The sequence below is a fragment of the Pristiophorus japonicus genome, unplaced genomic scaffold (assembly GCF_044704955.1).
Source record: "Pristiophorus japonicus isolate sPriJap1 unplaced genomic scaffold, sPriJap1.hap1 HAP1_SCAFFOLD_219, whole genome shotgun sequence".
Taxonomy (NCBI): Eukaryota; Metazoa; Chordata; class Chondrichthyes; family Pristiophoridae; genus Pristiophorus; species Pristiophorus japonicus.
Genome location: NW_027251897.1, coordinates 74,513 through 94,992, shown reverse-complemented (window position 1 = coordinate 94,992; position 20,480 = coordinate 74,513). Strand labels below are relative to the sequence as shown.

General features: G+C 45.5%; 1 non-coding gene across 1 annotated transcript; it reads left to right on the top strand.

Moving 5' to 3' along the window:
* The first annotated feature begins 15,633 nt into the window (after positions 1-15,633).
* Positions 15,634-15,716, top strand: trnal-cag (transfer RNA leucine (anticodon CAG)). The gene has a single exon. It is a non-coding gene; the product is annotated as a tRNA-Leu (tRNA).
* The last annotated feature ends 4,764 nt before the right edge of the window (positions 15,717-20,480 follow it).

Genomic DNA, 20,480 nt, shown 5'->3' with positions numbered 1-20,480 from the left:
CCAGTTCTCAATTCATGTCAGCACATTACACCCAATCCCATGTGCTTTAACTTTGCACATTAATCTCTTGTGTGGGACCTTGTCGAAAGCCTTCTGAAAGTCCAAATATACCACATTAACTGGTTCTCCCTTGTCCATTCTACTGGAAACATCCTCAAAAAATTCCAGAAGATTTGTCAAGCATGATTTCCCTTTCACAAATCCATGCTGACTTGGACCTATCATGTCACCTCTTTCCAAATGCGCTGCTATGACATCCTTAATAATTGATTCCTTCATTTTACCCACTACTGAGGTCAGGCTGACCGGTCTATAATTCCCTGTTTTTTCTCTCCCTCCTTTTTTAAAAAGTGGGGTTACATTGGCTACACTCCACTCGATAGGGATTGATCCAGAGTCAATGGAATGTTGGAAAATGACTGTCAATGCATCCGCTATTTCCAAGGCTACCTCCTTAAGTACTCTGGGATGCAGTCCATCAGGCCCTTGTGATTTATGGGCCTTCAATTCCATCAATTTCCCCAACACAATTTCCCGACTAATAAGGATTTCCCTCAGTTCCTCCTCCTTACTAGACCCTCTGACCTCTTTTATTTATTTTTCCATCGCAAACACTTTTTTTTCAGCACTTATTTAGTACGTTACTTCTTTTTTTCCAAACCTTTTAGTTTTATTTTTTAAAAGAGATCAGATTTAACTTTTTGTTTTAAATGTATCGCATTTTGTTGTGCCTTTTCTTTACCAGTGGTACTTGAAACCTTCACAACAAAATTAACTCTTCACTGTTCCCATCCTAATTTCTGCTCCCCTTTTGTAGAATTTGTATTTATTGTTGAATTACAAAATGTCAAATATGGTGTTACTGGATTTTTTTGCCTAACTTCCGTTTTAGAAGCTGATCAAAAACTCTAATCTTTTGCTCTGTAACTTCAATTTTGTGGTCCTATATCTCATAAAGTACAACTTTTTTAAGCTTCAGTTCCTGACGCAGTATGTGTACTTTTATTAAAAAGGCTTCCAAACCCAAGATTTTCCGATACAACCAAAATGTTTATCAATGAGAATCACCTGAAATATCTCAAAGTCACAATTCAAGTATTGTACTGCCAATCTGTAATTTAAAAATCTCTTTCCTGAGCTAAAAGCTTTTGCGTCAAGGTTTTACACAGAGGAAAAATGGGAGCATACTTCCCCAGCCTGCAGCCTCCAGAGACACAGGCTTTTTTTAAAGACATTACAGCTTCCCTTCTCCATTCTTTATCTCATTCCTAGACAGACGTTCACAAAAGTCTCTTTTCATTCAGCAAAGTTTACTGTTTGGCTGGCTCTATTCTTGGATCCATACTTCACTTAAGATCATCACTATCAGGATTTTTTATTTCTTACATATTGATGAACCTCCTCTGTTAATTTTATGTGGGCTTGAAGAATCAAGACCACGGCTTTCTCATCTTTATCTTTCCTTTCCTTCTCCCACCATTCCCGTTGATTTGCTGGCGGGTCCTGGGGGTTCCATCCTGACTTAATCATCTTCTCAATTAGTTTCTTTTGTTTTTCCGCCAGGTGGTGGGTAAGGGACCCTTCTCGTCCCCACTCGAGATTACCTGATTTATTGGGCATTCCTGGGTAGGACTAGAACCGTTAGGAATCGACTCTCAGAGGTCCACTTTCTTCCTAGCGTAACTTGTAGCAGACCGTCTCCTAGCTACTGTCAGGTCACAAGTTCTGCAATTACACAAACTTATACAATTCTTAAAAAGCATTTAAGCAAATCCCGCAGTGCTCCACGCCTCCTTAACGACTACCTACCACCGTTTTGTCTGTCGGTCTGACCCTGTTCACAGGTTTGGTTTCCTTTGGTCGCTGTGCACCGCCTGGTCTCCGGTGTCTATTTTCAAATCACACGACTGGGTCCGGGAGATGTCGCTCAGTATCATGATCCCACGGTCTAAGTGCGTTCCCTACGCCTACTTAGTTCCTGGCCGTCACGTGGGATAAAAGTCCTCTTAATTCAGGCTCAGGCTAGGCGTTTGACATATTAGACCATCTCGTCGTGTCGGTCAACCGGCCTCCACCTTCCGCACCCTTTATAATTAAACATTTTTGATACACACCCAGGTTTTTCCAAGGACTTCTCGCGACTCCGCGAAATCCTGTTCATGACGCCACTGTCAGCGCAAATGTTTTCATGGAAGAATCACTCGACACTCGGGGTCGGTTCCAACGCAAAAACGGCCTTTATTACGCCGGCAAGGAGAGAGCCTCTGGTCCAACTCCAGGCACTCTACTCCGCCGAACAAAAAAATTAATCGATATTTATATGTTTTACAATCGTTCATTATAGTTACTCAGCCCACTTTGGCTGGACACAATACAATCATAATGATTATAGATTACATATAGGTTTAAATGGGACAATAGAATTAACCCCGGTACATCAGGGGGTTGCATGATCAGTTCATGACAGTTGGGGGCTGATTCATATCCGTGTGATGTTTTCCAGACCTCCCTTATCTTCGTTAATCATTTGTTCCACCGGTGCCTAGCTCCTTATCTCCGTGGTTGCTAGGCACCCCATCTGGGGGTCACTGACTTGACGACATTCCGTACTAGGTACCGCCTCAAGTTGTTGATTCAAGACATTCCTGGTACCAGGCTCTGCAGGGTCAGCGCTCAGTCAGCAGTTTTAGCTAACTTAGCTTACCGAGTCCCCATCATGCTTTGATAAGCCCCCTGGCAGCGATTTTATATTTGGCTAACATTTTAAACATACATACATTTATATATTCAGCAGGTGCCTTTGCCTTCCCACAACAGTGTCTTTCAATTTGTTTATTTACCCTTTTTACCTGCTTGTTTCCTCTCTCTTTCAAACTCACTTTCTTTATTTTTGCTTTATAATTCCAGCATTACTTCCCTCCCTACTGAATCTATTCTCAGGTTCCCATCCCACTGCCAAACTAGTTTAAACCCTCCCCAACAGCACGAGCAAACCATCCCGCGAGGATATTGGTCCCGGCTCTGTTTAGGTGCAAATTGTCCGGCTTGTACAGGTCCCACCTCGCCCAGAGGTGGTCCCGATGCCTCAGGAAACTAAAGCCCTCCTGTCTGCACGATCTCTCCAGCCACGTATTCACCTGCTCTATCCTACTATTTCTGTACTCACTCACTCGTGGCACCGAGTGTAATCCGGAGATTACTACCTTTGAGGTCCAGCTTTTTAATCTCTCTCCTAGCTACCTAAACTCTGCCTGCAGGACCACATCTCTCTTGCTACCCATGTCATTGGTCCTGATATGGACCACGATCTCTGGCTGTTCACCCTCTCCCCCGAGAATGGAGGTGATGGTGTTCCCATGCGCCTGCTGCCCTTGTCCTTCTAGGCGGCAGAGGTCGCGGATTTGGGAATAGCTGCTGAAGAAGCCTTGGTGAGTTGCTGCAGTGCATCTTGTAGATGGTACACACTGCAGCCATGGTGCGCCGATGGTGGAGGGAGTGAATGTTGGAGGTGGTGGATGGGGTGCCCAATAAGTGGGCTGCTTTTTCCTGGATGGTGTCGAGCTTCTCGAGTATTGTTGGAACCGCACTCATCCAGGCAAGTGGAGAGTATTCCATCAGACTCCTGACTTGTGCCTTGAGATGGTGGAAAGGCTTTGGGGAGTCAGGAGTTGAGACACTCACCGCAGAATACCCAGCCTCTGACCTGCTCTTGTTGCCACAGTATTTAAGTGACTGGTCCAGTTAAGTTTCTGGTCAATGGTGACCCCAAGGATGTTGATGGTTTGGGATTCGGCGATGATAATGCCGTTGATAGCCGAGCCTGCTAAAGTTGCATGTTCCTGTCGCTGTGTGCTGACAGGCGACTGTTGGCTCCGCCCCATGGGTTTACCTCGAACTTCAAACCACGAAATCGGTTCTCCTGAATCCCAAGGTGTGTACGGAAATCAATCATCAAATGCCCTGTCATAAACCATAGAGGTTCCGGCAATTTTCTGATCACAAAGCGCTTTCAGTCCTTGTCCTTGTCCAGAAAATTGCAGACGTGGAAATTCTGGAGTTTTTGACTTTGAAAGGAGAACATTGTTGTTTTGTGCAGCTCCGGTCAGAGAAATGTTTGTGAAAGGAACTTTTTGCAGAGAGAGGGATTGAGCATTTCAGCTTGTTGCTGAACACTTCTCTCTGGGCACTGAGCTAAGCAGCAGCTTGCGAAGTTCAGTGGTGATCACGTTCGCCTCACATGCGAAACTTCCGCAGCCTGATCACGGACAGAAACATTGTTGTTGAAACAAAAACATGTCTGCAATAAAATTGAACAAAAGCATTCCAGTGTACATTGATGCATGATGCAAACTACCTCAGGCCTGGGCCAAAGCTCCTTGTACACCGAGCACAGGCTGAGGAAAACCCCAGGGAAGAGGATATCCCGGTCACTGGGACTTCCAGCTGCACTGAACAAGTGCCCGGTCTGAAACTTTTGAGTAATAATTTGTAACAAATACATCCAACAGTTAGGATGGCCGAGCGGTCGAAGGCACTGCGCAGGTCACAGTCTTCTCTGGAGGCATGGGTTTAAATCCCACTCCGACCATTCATTGTGTTTAATTTCAAAATCATTTGTTTTGACACCACTCTAAAGTGCTTTGGGACATCCATCTAACTTCATAAAATTACTCCACTTCAATTACAAACGGTGATATCAAATTTACTTCACAAACCAGGAATCGATCCCAGGTGGCTGTAGCACGTTCCTTTCGCGACAGCCACCTGGGATCGATTCCTGGTTTGTGAAGGTGCCCTCTAAATATCTAGCACTGCTAATTTAAAAACACGGTTATAATTTGTTTCGGTGCAAAAGAAGGCAGGCTCGAAGGGCCAAATGGTAGACTCCTGCTCCTGGTTCTTGTGTTCTTATGCAGATCACAGAACAAATGATTAAATTATCAACTCTCCCTCAGTTCGCATTCCTTTTATTGTGCAAAGAAGATCATGGGTTCATTAAAGAGGTTTTCCCGTGAAAGCAACATAAAGTTTAAGGAAAATAATTCGCCCAACTCGAACCCACGACACTGAGATTATGAATCTCATGCTCTCCCGACTGAACTCGCCGGGCTGCTCAACATCTACCCTGTCAATCCCCTTCAAAATATTGTCCGTTTCAATGAGATCACCTCTCATTCTTCTAAACTCCAGAGAGTATCGGCATATTCTACACAATCTCTCACCATAGGACAGTCCTCTCATCCCAGGAATCAATCTGGTGAACCTCTGTTCTACCACCTCCAAGGCAAGTGTGTCCTTCCTCAGATAAGGAGACCAAAACTGTGCGCAGTAGTCCAGGTGTGGTCTCACCAAGGCCCTGTACAATTGTAGCAAGATTTCCTTACTCTTATACTATGGGCTATATATTAGGTAATATGGGCCGAATAACCTTTTTTTCTGCTGAATCTACAGTTGTATAAAAAGTTATTAAAATTCGGCCGTCGCTCAGTAAACATATTTGTATTTCCTTCAGTGTGCAAAGCATGTGGGTGGAATAATGATGATTGAAACAATTATTGTCACAGTCTCTCACAGACTTGAATTATTTGTGACAACTTGCTCTGTAAAAATGCTTTCCCTGACTAATGGACTAAGGTCACCACAGTTCAAGTACAATACCTTACCTCATGGAGTCATTACTAGAGTGCTTACAAACACAATAACTGGTGACGAGAATACGAATTTCCACGCGGCAATGGCTAACCTTGGCACGTTTGAACAATTCGCCGATGGGGAAGATTGGGAGGCCTTTGTGGAAAGGCTTGAACACTTCTTTATTGCGAACGACCTGGCGGGAGACGACCCGACCTCGCTGGCTGATAAGTGCTGAGCTATCCTGCTCAGCAGTTGTGGGCCCACCGTCTATGGCCTTGTCAGGGATTTGCTAGACCCAGAGACGACAACAACATATGTGGAGCTCATAACGCTGATACAGGAACAGTTCAAACCTAAAGAGAGCATCCTCACAGCTGGACACCAGTTCTATACCCACCGGTGGCCCGACGGCCAAGAAATCGCAAAAAATATGCTGCAAACCTGAGACGATTGGCTGCACCATGTGATTTTAGCGATCACCTCACCAAAGCACTAAGGGACATCTTTGTTATTGGAATCGGCCACGAGGGCCTTCTCCACAGGCTGCTCTCTGCACACACCACGGTCACCCTACAGAAGGCAATTAACGTGAGCCAGGCATTCATGATCTCGGCCTGCATCTCCAAGTGGATGTCTCACCCCCAGGACTCTAACCTGGCAAGTGCTGTGAACCGACTGGTGCCTTTTAGAGGCAGGGCTGCTGCGACCAGTCTCTCTCAGGGAAGAGAGAAGAGAACCCTGAGTCCCGCAATCCTGAGTCCACCACATGGGGCCAACCGGCCAACCCCATGCTGGCGCTGTGGAGGAAATCACAGGGCCCACCAGTGCCGCTATAAAGACTGTACTTGCAAAGGCTGTAACATGAAGGGCCACCTCCAGCGAATATGCAAGAGAAATCGTACTCACCGAGTCGATGAAGAGTTGGCCGATCATCCGGAGTCCAGCGACGATGAGGTCTACGGAGTGTTTACCTGCACCACCGAGAGTTCCCCGTTGAAAATGGAAGTTGAAATCAACTATGTTCCAGTCACGATGCAGGTCGACACAGGGACGAGCCAGTCAGTGATGAATCAGGTGGCCTTTGAGAAACTCGGGGAGAATCCAATCGAAGTGAAACTGCTTACCTACACAAACGATACATCCCAGTCGTTGGCAGCGTGGATGTCCAGGTGTCCCATGGCGGTGCGATGTACAGGTTACCTTTGTGGATCATTGCTGGGGATTTTCCAAAGCTATTAGGAAGAAGGTGGATGAAAAAGATCACTTGGAGCTGGGAAAATCTCCAACCTCCAGCGATCGACGACCTCCACGGCCCCGAAGTTGTATCCAGCACAACACCTGAAAAACCAACCGCCCAACTCGACTGTGAGGCGAAGACACAGACCGCTCAACCCAACGGCGAGATGATCCAGCCCAAACAACCAGACCTCACCTTCCAGGCTCCAGTGGCAGGACTCCAGAGAAGAAAATTCACGCAGAAGATAACTTCCCGGCTTCCGTGGCAGAACCTGTGGAGAAAAGGATCACCGCAGCGTACCCCATGGAGAGAAAGAAGATGGCGTCCAAACCACGAGGTGAAGCGCCTGAAGTCAAGATGGTGGCAGGCAGACCAAAAGGGAGCAACACGTGATGCCGAGCGGCGAACCGGATTGGGGTAAAGTTTGCAAGACCCTCAAAAAGGGGACCGGCAACCCATCACAATTAAAGGGACAGTTCCACTCTTGAGTGGGCAAATGCATGGCAGATGAAGTATAATGTGGATAAATGTGAGGTTATCCACTTTGGTGGTAAAAACAGAGACAGACTATTATCTGAATGGTGACAGATTAGGAAAAGGGGCGGTGCAACGAGACCTGGGTGTCAAGGTACATCAGTCATTGAAGGTTGGCATGCAGGTACTGCAGGCGGTTAAGAAAGCAAATGGCATGTTGGCCTTCAGAGTGAGGGTATTTGAGTACAGGGGCAGGGAGGTGTTGCTACAGTTGTCCAGGGCCTAGGTGAGGCCACACCTGGAGTATTGTGTACAGTTTTGGTCTCCTAACTTGAGGAAGGACATTCTTGCTATTGAGGGAGTGCAGCGAAGGTTCACCTGACTGATTCCCGGGATGGTGGGACTGACCTATCAAGCAAGACTGGATCAACTGGGCTGGTATTCATTGGAGTTCAGAAGAATGAGAGGGAATCTCATAGAAACGTTTAAACTTCTGATGGGTTTAGACAAGTTGGATGCAGGAAGAATGTTCCCAATGTTGGGGAAGTCCAGAATCAGGGGTCACAGGCTAAGGATAAGGGGTAAGACATTTAGGACCGAGATGAGGAGATACTTCTTCACCCACAGAGTGGTGAACCTGTGGAATTCTCTACCACAGAAAGTAGTTGAGGCCAATTCACTAAATATATTCAAAAGGGATAAGATGAAGTCCTTACTACTAGGGGATCAAGGGGTATGGCGAAAAAACAGGAAGGGGGTACTGAATTTGCATGTTCAGCCATGAACTCATTGAATGGCGTTGCAGGCTAGAAGGGTCGAATGGCCTGCTCCTGCACCTATTTTCTATGTTTCTATGTTTCTATGTTTCTATTTTTATACAACGATGATGGTGATACATATGTAAAAGATGTAACTGACAATTTCAAGTTTGTAAATGTAACTAATCATGATAAGTCGGGCACTTGCGATCAGAACCAATGTATTGTGAGAGTAAACGAAGTGATGACGTGCGATGCTGCGATTTACAAGCATGCCGACAAAACCAAGGGCAACCTCCCGTCAGCACCCAGGTCCAGCGACCATGTAGCCTGCCCCTCCTGGACCAATGTGATACCCCAGGGAGTGTGGCCACACACAGAGGGAGCATACCAGCTGCAGGGCCAGTGATCAGCGGAATTCAATGGCACCACTACCGGTACCCTGCCCCCGTTTGGCTCCACCTCTCTGGCCACCAGGGCCAGTACTGGGAGCGAGCGGATAGCGCCCTCCTGACCTCCCAACAGGACCTGGGATGACCAGGCTCCCACTATCGCTGAAGAGCAGCAGGGAGACACCGCAGCCTTCAAAGGTGGACAGGGAGGCCACACACTCCTGTGGCTCTGCCGACCACGAGGCAACGGCAAAGGCTCTGAGACTCAGCCAGGTGAGCGATCTGAGCCCACCCAGCTGGCAGGGGACACAGCGCCGCCATCAGACAACCTGGACACAGTCTGGTTACTCTGGAACTAGTGTCCTCACCCACCTGCACCTACACAACCCAGGGGCAAGACTGTGACACCACGTATGTACCTTACCTGTAAAATGTACTTGATTCACTACTGCAGAACCCAAACAGTGATGTAACTAATCCGATGTTTTTTTGTTCTTTCTGTCCGTACAGGTCTGCACATGCAGATGTTGAGCCACACACAGGGTCTATGTATGGGGCGGGGGAATGGATGTATGTAGCCATGGACACACATGGATCACACCCAGAACCCACACAACCCCCACTGCAACCTCCAACCATCCATTGCTGACCATTTCCCAATGTCGTGGCAATAAGGACTTGGGGGTCAACATGGAGAGAACCAAGCCAAAGCATTGACAAGGTGCAAGGGCTTTGGGCACTCAAGTCTCGGGCCAGAGCACACAATGAAAAGGCCAGTGGCACAAGACTAAGGGGAGAGTGATGTTGTGTCTGTATAATATAAGTATACTCCCTGTACACTCAATGTACAGTTACATAAGACAACTGGATGTATCTTCACACTGTATATACGATGCCTGTACCACCAGAGGGTGCAACTGGTGGAGACCTCGGGATCACCGGTACACGACAGGTAACCAGGTATAAAACGGAGCTCACCACACTGTGCCCTCACTCATGAACTGCAATAATGGACTAAGGTCACCACAGTTCAAGTGCAATACCTTGCCTCATGGAGTCATTACTTGAGTGCTTACAGACACAATAGAAAGAGATTAAACATTAAATGGTAGGACAATGAGAATTGTAGAGGAACAAAGCGACCTGGGAGTGCATGTCTACAGATCCCTTACGGTAGCAGGCAAGGTGGATTAGCTGGTTAAGAAGACATACAGAATGCTGGCCTTTTTTAGCCGAGGCACAGAATAAGAGAGCAGGTGGGTTATGCTTGAATATAAAACACTGGTTAGGCCACAGCTGGAGTACTGCGTGCAGTTCTCGTCACCGCTTTACAGGAAGAAGACTGTGATTGCACTTTGAGACTTACAGAGGAGATTTCGAGGATGTTATCGGAGTGGAGAATCTTAGCTATGAGGACAGATTGGATAGGCTGGAGTTGTTTTTCTTGGAACAAAGTGGGCTGAGGGGAGGCATCATTGAAGTGTATACAATTATGAGGGGCCGTGATATATTGGATAGAATGGGCCCATTTCCCTTAGCAGAGGTGTCAACAACCATGGGGCATAAATTTAAAGTCTTGGTAGAAGGTGTAGGGGGGATTTGAGGGGAACATTCTTCATGCAGAGGGTTGTGGGGGTCTGGAACTCACTGCTTGAAAGGGTGGTAGAGGCAGAAACCCTCACCACATTTAAAAAGTGCTTGGATGTGCACCTGAAGTGAAGTAACCTGCAGGGTTATGGACCTGGTGCTGGAAAGTGGGATTAGGCTGGAGAGCCTGTTTTGGCCGGCACGGTCACAATGGGCCGAAATGGCCTCCTTCCATGCTGTAAACTTCTGATTATATAATTCTATGAAAAATAATCACCCAACGTGGGGCTCGTTTTAGAATCTCATGATCTCCTGACTGAGTTTGCTGGGCTTCTGCAAAAAAGACCTTTTTGTCGTTGATTACAGCCAGGTGCCTGTTGGCTCCGCCCCAGATGTTTAAACTTGCTGTCGATGAACTGCCAGGATCTTCTTGAATGGTGGACCAGACTAGAGGGTTGAATGGCCTACTCCGGCCACTAATCCTTACATGTTTAATTTCTTATGACCTTTCACAGGAGAACAAACTCGCCTCTGAGCAGGAGGAGAAAGTTCCAGAAAATATTCCCACCCGGTGAGCTATCGCGTGTGAGGCGAACGTGTTAACCGCTATACTGCGGAATCATCTCCACTTTCAGCACCTGGTCAGACAGAAATGTGAAGCGAGCAGGTGAACTGCTGAATCCCACTTTTTAGGAGTTGGTCGTGGTGTCAAACAATGAGTTTTGCTCAATGACAAGAATGAAGAAGTGGGATTTGAACCCACGCTTCCAGAAAAAAAACTACAAACTGACCACAGCTCCGGAGACCGCTCGGCCATCCTGACTATTTAATGCTGTAGGTGGCCACCTGCAGGTTGATTTTGAACTTTTGTGTCCTGTCACATGAAATAAATGAGGGCAGCAGGCGTATCTCTGTCTGACACCGGGGAACCAGTGAGACAGACCTTGGAGCAAGGGTCTGGTTCTTGCCAAACAGCAAAGAAAATATTAATTCCCGAATTACACTGAAGAACAGTGACCTCGACGTGATCTGGAGTCAGACGCGCTACCGTTGCGCCACGAGGATGATACAGCACATCGGAAATGTTTGACTGTCTGAAGGTTTCACAATACAAGGGGCTTTAAAATCCCCGCCCATTCCCACCGGGTGTCAGAAGCAGCGCTCACCTGCCAGTCACCGTATGTTTTTTTGTTCAACTTTTGTGTTGCTTTCACGGGATTGCATCATTAATTAACCCGTCACCTTCTTTTGCACAATGAAAGAAATGCGAACTGAGGCAGAGTCGATACTTCAACCATTTTTTTCTGTGCTTTGCATAGAAACATAGAAACATAGAAACATAGAAAACAGGTGCAGGATTAGGCATTTCGGCCCTTCGATCCTGCACCACCATTCAATATGATCATGGTTGATCATGCACCTCAGTACCCCTTTCCTGCTTTCTCTCCGTACCCTTGATACCTTTAGCTGTAATGGCCACATTTAATTCCCTTTTGAATATATCTAATGAACTGGCCTCAACAACTTTCTGTGGTAGAGAATTCCACAGGTTCAGAATTCTCTGAGTGAAGAAGTTTCTCCTCATCTCGGTCCTAAATGGCTTACCCCTTTTACTTAGACTGTGACCCCTGGTTCTGGACTTCCCCAACATCGGGAACATACTTTCTGCCACTAACCTGTCCAATCACGTCAGAATTTTATGTTTCCATGTAATCCCCTCTCATTCTTCTAAATTCCAGTGAATATAAGTCTAGTTGATCCAGTCTTTCTTTACATGTCAGTCCTGCCCTCCCGGGAATCAGTCTGGTGAACCTTCGCTGCAATCCTTCAATAGCAAGAACGTTCTTCCTCTGATTAGGAGACCAAAACTGTACACAATATTCCAGGTGTGGCCTCACCAAGGCCTGCGTCCGCGCACATACAGAGTCTGAACTCCAGGACATCTTCGACGTATTTACTGAGGCCTATGAAAGCATGGGCCTTACGTTAAACATCCGTAAGACAAAGGTCCTCCACCAGCCTGTCCTCAGCGGACAGCACTGCCCCTCAGTCATCAAGATCCACGGCGCGGCCCTGGACACCATGGACCACTTCCCATATCTCAGGAGCCTCCTATCAACAAGAGCAGGCATCGAAGACGAGATTCAACACGTCCTCCATGCGCAAGTGCAGCCTTCGGCCGCTTGAGTAAAAGAGTGTTTGAAGACCAGGCCCTCAAAACTGCCACCAAGCTCATAGTCTACAGGGCTGTAGTAATACCTGCCCTCCTGTAAGGCTCAGAGACATGGACCATGTACAGTAGACACCTCAAGTTGCTGAAGAAATATCACCAACGATGTCTCCGCAAGATCCAACAAATCCCCTGGGAGGACAGACGCACCAACATCAACGACCTTATTCAGGCTAACATCCCCAGCTTTGAAGCACTGACCACACTCGATCAGCTCCGCTGGGCAGGCCACATTGTCCTCATGCCAGACAAGAGACTCCCAAAGCAAGTGCTCTACTCGGAGCTCCGTCATGGCAAACGAGCCAAAGGTGGGCAGCAGAAACTCTACAAGGACACAATCAAAGCCTCCCTGATAAAGTGCAACATCCCCACTGACACTCAGGAGTCCCTGACCCAAGACCACCCTAAGTGGAGTAAGTGCATCCGAGAGGGCGCTGAGCACCTCGAGTCTCATCGCCGAGTGCATGCAGGAATCAAGTGTAGACAGCAGAAAGAGCGTTCGGCAAACCTGTCCCTCCCATCCCTTCCCTCAACGACTATCTGTCCCACCTGTGATAGGATCTGTGGCTCTAGTATTGGAATGTTCAGCCATCAAAGAACTCATTTTCGGAGTGGAAGCAAGTCTTCCTCGATTCCGAGGGACTGCCTATGTAGATTCCAAAATTCGTGGAAACCCCCCAGTGTTTGGACTCACTGAAAAGGTAATTCGATTTGGGACAAGTAAACATTAAGTTTGGGATTCTAAAAAGCATATGGAAGAAATCTTCAATTCTTCATCAAGTTTGGGATTTTAAAATACATGTTTGGGCCTGTGGGGAAAAGCTGCAGTGACAGAGGGGTGGGATTTAGAGTTTGGATCTTGTAGCTAATCAGTTTGTCTGGGGAGCTCTTCAACCATAGTCAGGCTCCCAGAAAACATTAGCATTTAAACAATCGACCACGGAAGAAATATTATCCACCTTACCCACACGACCCAAATATCACATCCATATTCCAACACCTTTTCAACATGTATAGAAATATCTGGCTCAGCTCAGACTTCCCGAAGCCAAAGCAGTGCTATTACAATGGACAAGAGTTCATCAGTTCATAAAGAAGGAGTATCGCCGTCCAAAAGTCTATCAACACCAGATTAAAACATTTAATCAAGTCTCAGTTATCTAGTCCGCCAAAACTTATACAAAGAAGACCACTTAAATCAATGGGCAGCAAAACTTAAACAAAAGAAACGTTAGATTTGGCACGAAGATTAAGCAGCCTCTCAGAGTATAACTGGGGGCCTATCGTACCAAGAGCAACCTATTTTTCTGACCATTACTTTGGAACAACTAGATCAAGATCGAGAGCACACGGCAAGAAAACACAGGAAGAGACATGACGACATCAGATAAAAGAACTTCAAAAAACCAATCAGTGGAACATCAATACCAACTGACTTGGTAACAGGCATCAACCGGACCACCGCGACCGACGGACCCAACCAGGAAAATCAACCACTAGAAAACCGGGGTCCACGCAAGTGTTCCACTCTACAATTTGTGCCTCGACTGTCCAGCTGGTAAAAATTACCGAAACAACTTAAAACCCTATTGATGACAAAGGATACCGGCTTCGGGACAGTCAGAATACTTCGTCACAGACAAGGCTCCGGAAGGCTGGAAGGTAGATCACACCGGTTTGGGAGAGCTGGTTGGTGGTGACATGGAAGTGTCTGCAGTGGTGCGGGACCAGACTGCTTCCACACATCCACAATGAATGTCCCAGCCTTTATTTGGGAAACGTACAACTGAGAGTGAACAAGTTTCATCCTGGTCAGAGCAATCTGAAGCTTTAACTGACTGACACCCTGGTTTGGGATTGTAATGTCTGTAAGCTTGTAATGCTTGTAGCGCCACACTGTGGAAGTGGACGTATTGTGTACTGCAACTGTACAGTTAATCATTAAACAGATCAGGCTCTTTCCGGAGAGTTGCGAGAGAGCAGCCTGCATGTTAGGAAGCTGTGTGTGCTGTGCTCTGTGAAGATATCACAAGAATGTCTTGCAATATGTGCATCTATCAGTCTCTTTGGTGCAATGAATTCGGGCGTTCAGCTATTAACTGCAAGGTTGGTGGATCGTAGCCCATTCAGGGACAAAGCCTTTAATTGTTTTTCCCTGAGGATTCGGTGCCGTGCAGTTCCAGGTTGTAATTGTGCGTTTTGGCTGCACGAATATATTCCGCAATCATTGCCAGCTGTGCTGTTATCAAGTTATACCAACTGTTACTTGCATTTTCGCGTGGTTGTTCGTTGTCTCGTCGCCAATTGATACGCTCATAATAAAGAACAATGAGTTAGTGTGACATTAGCTCCTTTAATAAGACTCCAGCGTGCTTATATATACCAATGGATGCTGGGAACCCTTGGCACTCCAACAGGTCGGCCCTCTGGTGGTGGTGTGATACAGGTGGCCAAAGGTTAAATACATAACACAAGGTGTGTACGGAAATCAACCATCAAAAGTCGTGTCATTAGCCACAGGGGTTTCCGGCAATTTTCTGATCGCAAAGCGCTTTCAGTCCTTGTCCTTAACATTGCAGATGTGGCAATTGGGGTGTTTAATGACTTTGAAAGGAGAACATTGTTGTTTGGTGCAGTTCCGGTCAGAGAAATATTTGTGAAAGGAACTTTTTGCAGAGAGAGGGATTGAGAATTTCAGCTTGTTGCTGAACACTTCTCTATGGGCACTGAGCTAAGCAGCAATTTCCGTAGTGTAGCGGTTATCATGTTTGCCTCACACGCGAAAAGTCTCTGTTTCGAGCCTGTGCGGAAACATTATTTGTGAAGCAAAATCTTGTCTGCAATAAAATTGAACAAAAGCAGTCCAGGGAACATTGTCGCATGAGCAATGAACATTTTAAAACTAATCTACTCAAATACAGAGTGTGTAAAATCAGATCGGGGATAAAACTTCATCAAGGGTTAAAGTTTCACTCATTATTAAAGTTCAGTTATTGTAATTTCGATTGTCCTTGTTCGCAGTTCTTTCATTCTGTGAAACAACACTATTGGTTTAGACCATCAGATCTAAGTTGCATTTGAAACCCACAAACAGCTCATTAATTATTCGCTCTTCCCCAGTTCCAGAGCTCAGAGTGTTATTGTCCATCCCTGGGATGTAAGCTACCTCCAACCCGGGCCAAACCTCCTCGTGCACCGAAGACAGGCTCAGGAAAACCCCGGGGGAGAGGATATGCCGATCACTGGGCCTTCCAGCAACACTGAACAAGCGCCCGGTCCGAAACTTTCCTGAGTAATAACTTGTAACTGAAGCATCGAACAGTCAGGATGGCCGAGCGGTCTGAGGCGCTGCGTTCAGGTCGCAGTCTCCTCTGGAGACGTGGGTTCAAATCCCACTCCTGACATTCAGTGTTTTAAATTGCAAACTTATTTGTTTTGACACCACTCTGAAGTGCTTTGGGACATCCATCTGACGGAATAAAATTGCTCCACTTCAATTGCAAGCGCTGATATCAAATAGACTTCCCAAACCGGGAAACGATCCCGGGTGGCTGCAGCGAAAGGAATGGGTTTGTGAAGCATTGAAAGGTGCCCTGTAAATATCTCGCACTGCTAATTTAAACTCACGGTTATAATTTGTTTCAGTGTAAAAGAAGGCAGGCTCGAAGGGCCAAATGGCCGACTCCTGCTCCTGGCTCTTGTGTTCTTATGCAGAGCACAGAACAGATGATTAAATTATCAACTCTCCCTCAGTTCGTATTTCTTTCATTGTGCAAAAGAAGATAATGTGTTCATTAATGATGTTTTCCCGTGAAAGCAACATAAATTTTAAGGAACAGTAACCGACTAACATGGGGCTAAAACCCACAAACCTGAGATTAAGAGTCTCATGCTCTACCGACTGAGCTAGCCAGGCTTCTCAACATCTACCCTGTCAATCCCCTTCAGAATATTGTCCGTTTCAACGAGATCACCTCCGATTCTTCGAAACCCAAGAGAGAATCGGCATATTCTACACAATCTCTCATCATAGGACAGCCCTCTCATCCCAGGAATCAATCTGTTGAATCTCTGTTGCACCACCTCTAAGGCAAGTGTTTCCTTCCTCAGATAAGTACTATGGGCGAATATCCTGTTTTTCTGCTGATTCTACTTCCTCCTCCTTTGATAGTCCTTCTCTGTACATTCTGTATTCTGCTTGGTTCTCTACTGAAATATGAGCCTGAAGTTTATCACAAGCTTCCGTTTTTGTGTTTTAGTTGATCTTCATTCATCCACCGAGCTGTAGCTAGCTATCATGGTTTTTCTGCACCCTGCATGAAAACGTGTCTAGTCGTTACCCGATCTATCTCCTTTTTGAATGTCTCCCAATGTGCATTTACTGTTTTACCGATACATCTTTGGTTTCAATCTACCTGGGCCGGATCTCTTTCAACTCAAAAAATTAGTCCTCCTGCAGTTGGGTATTTTCACACATGATTATACCTTCTCCTTTACCATAACTACTCTAAAGCTAATAATATTGTGATTACTGTTTCCTCAATGCTCCTCCACAGAAACATGCTCTACTTAATCCATTTCCGAGATCCAGAACTGCTTTCTTCCCCATCATGCTGGAAACATACTGATGGAGAAAGTTCTAATACAGATTTCAGGAAATCCTCCCCTGCATTTTCCCTTTGCATGGTTATTTTCCCAGTTTACGTTGAAGTCCCACATTATCACGATAGATCTTGAATCTTTCTGCATTTTACCTAAATTTACACCTCTTTATCCTTCCCACTATTAGGTGGCCGATAACATAATCGCTCATCTAACTTTCTACAGGCACATTCATTTAAAAAAGAATGTCGGATGGGAATAGGGCCACAAATCGATGGACAATATTAAATCACATGAAGCGATGGAAAAATTACATAAAATATGAAATAATTACTTTGCTTCTGTATTTACCAGGGACACAGGGCAGATGGACATGACGGTGGAATAATGTATGGGAAATTATATAACTGCAATAAGTAAAGAGGAGAAATATTAAATGAACAAACCAAATGAAAGGAGGATTGAACCCCTGGTCTGGATGGATTACATCCATATACTTTAAAATAATTCAGCGAAGAGATAGCAGGAGCACTATTACAAATATTTAATGATTAGTTTGAAAAATGTGTAGTGTCAGAGGAATGGCGGATAGCTAACGTAATACTTATATTTGAGATGGAAGATAGAACATGTCCGGGGAACTATAGACCAGTTAGTGGAACTTCGGTGGTAGGAAAATAATGGAATCCCTTCTAAAGTAGAGAATAGAAGAATATCTATAAACCAAAAATATAATTATGTATAATCAGCGTGGATTCAAAAGCAAAAGTCTTGCTTGACCAACTTCTTTGATTTCATTGAAGAAGTAACAGGGAGAGTAGACCAGGGTAATATGGTCGATAGAATATACTTAAATTTCCAAAAAGTCTTTGATGAGTTACCACATATTAGAATAATGAATAAGGTCAGAGCTTGCGGTGTTAGGGGACAAGTCGTGGAATGTATAGCGAGCTGACCCCAAGACAGAAAGCAGAAGTAAAGGACTGTTATTCTGAGTGCAGAAGGTGTAAAGTGGGCTCCCATGAGGATCAGTGTGGGACCAATGCTGTTCTCAATTTAAGTTGTCCATTTAGACTTTGGAATCAAAAAAACAATTTCTACACTTTCAGATGAGGCCAAATTGGGGTGGGGCTGATAGACATTATTGAGGAGGAATGCAACAAACTACAACAAGACATTAATAATCTTGTAGACTGGACATTGAATTGGCAAATTCAATCCAACACAGACAGAGTGAGGTCATATACTTTGGTAAGAAAGATAAGGTCAAATACTACGTGAGAATAAAAATCTAAGTGAGGTCGAGGAGCAAAGGGATCTCAGAGTAGAAATACAAATAAACAGAAAAGGTCGTGATGCGGGTTATACATCCATAAAATGAAAATGGAGCACCAAGGGTTAATTCAAGATGGATAGTGTTGAAAAGTAGTGAAGTTCTGTTGAACTGGTATCAAACTTTCTTTGGACCACAATTGCAGTACACTGTACAATTCTCATCGCCGTGTGAAAAGAACATAAGAACATAAGAATTAGGAACAGGAGTAGGCCATCTAGCCCCTCGAGCCTGCTCCGCCATTCAATAAGATCATGGCTGATCTGGTCGTGGACTCAGCTCCACTTACCCGCCCTCTTCCCGTAACCCTTAATTCCCTTATTGGTTAAAAAGCTATCTATCTTTGACTTGAAAACATTCAATGAGCTAGCCTCAACTGCTTCCTTGGGCAGAGAATTCCACAGATTCACAACCCTCTGGGAGAAGAAATTATTTCTCAACTTGGTTTTAAATTGGCTCCTCCGTATTTTGAGGCCGTGCCCCCTAGTTCTAATCTCCCCTACCAGTGGAAACAACCTCTCTGCCTCTATCTTGTCTATCCCTTTCATTATTTTAAATGTTTCTATAAGATAACCCCTCATCCTTCTGAACTCCAACGAGTAAAGACCCAGTCTACTCAATCAATCATCATAAGGTAACCCCCTCATTTCTGGAATCAGCTCAGTGAATCGTCTCTGTACCCCTTCCTTAAGTAAGGTGACCAAAACTGCACGCAGTACTCCAGGTGCGGCCTTACTAATACCTTATACAGTTGCAGCAAGACCTCCCTGCTTTTGTACTCCATCCCTCTCGCAATGAAGGCCAACATTCCATTCGCCTTCCTGATTACCTGCTGCACCTGCAAACTAACCTTTTGGGATTCATGCACAAGGACCCCCAGGTCCCTCTGCACCACAGCATGTTGTAATTTCTCCCCATTCAAATAATATTCCCTTTTACTGTTTTTTTTCCCCATGGTGGATGACCTCACACTTTCCGACATTGTATTCCATCTGCCAAACCTTAGCCCTTTCGCTTAACCTATCCAAATCTCCTTGCAGCCTCTCTGAGTCCTCTACACAACCCGCTTTCCCACTAATCTTAGTGTCATCTGCAAATTTTGTTGCACTACACTCTGTCCCCTCTTCTTGTTCATCGATGCATATTGTAAACAGTTGTGGTCTCAGCACTGATCCCTGTGGCACACCACTAACCACTGATTTCCAACCGGAAAAGGACCCATTTATCCTGACTCTCTGCTTTCTGTTCGCCAGCCAATTCTCTATCCATGCTAATACATTTCCTCTGACTCCGCGTACCTTTATCTTCTGCAGTAACGTTTTGTGTGGCACGTTATCGAATGCCTTTTGGAAATCTAAATACACCACATCCATCGGTACACCTCTATCCACCATGCTCGTTGTATCCTCAAAGAATTCCAGTAATTACATGGCCACTATGGTCAGGTGTTCGACCCCAGTCAATGAACGACACTCAATACAGTTGTACAATGACAGATAGTCCCAGTAATACAGATTCAGTCCGGTCAGATATTGCAGTCTGCCCAGTGCCTCTCAGTTCTCAGAACTCTATTGTGACAGCGAATCCCAGTAAGAAACACACTTTAGAGAGCTTTTAGTGGCGGGGGCAGGTGCAAGTATACAAAGTGTTCCAACAACAGCAATAATTTCATCATTTGCGTGTCTGCAGAGTACAGAGTTGCTGTTTCTGTTAAAGGAACGGCAGAAATGAGCAGTGGGACTTTGGCTAATGTGGACTTCTGATTTATTGAAATTATGTCGCTGCCCCTATCATTTAATGGTCATCACTACATTGTCAGATACAGAACAAGGCCAAATATGGATCACACACAGAGTTACACAACGTCAATGACTATAATCACTGACCAGGAAGAGCAGTGACTGCAAGGATCACGTAGAATATTTTATCAATGATGGAAAATGTCGCAGGCATTTTCATGTATTCAACCAGCATTGTAACCCATGTATAAACTGACCTAAGTTGTACGCCGTGAGAACACTGACCACTAGGTGGGAGACACTCCAAACCTGGAACTTCAGGTATAAAAGGGGAAGCTCCACCCACCTTCATCACTTGAGTGCTATGGAATAAAGGACAGGTCACAGACTGACCTTCTCTCAAGCATAGGCCTTGTGTGCATTTATACTGTGAAGTAAGGACGTATCAATGGCGACAAGAAACTGGGATTTAAACCACGTGAGCATTGCCGCTA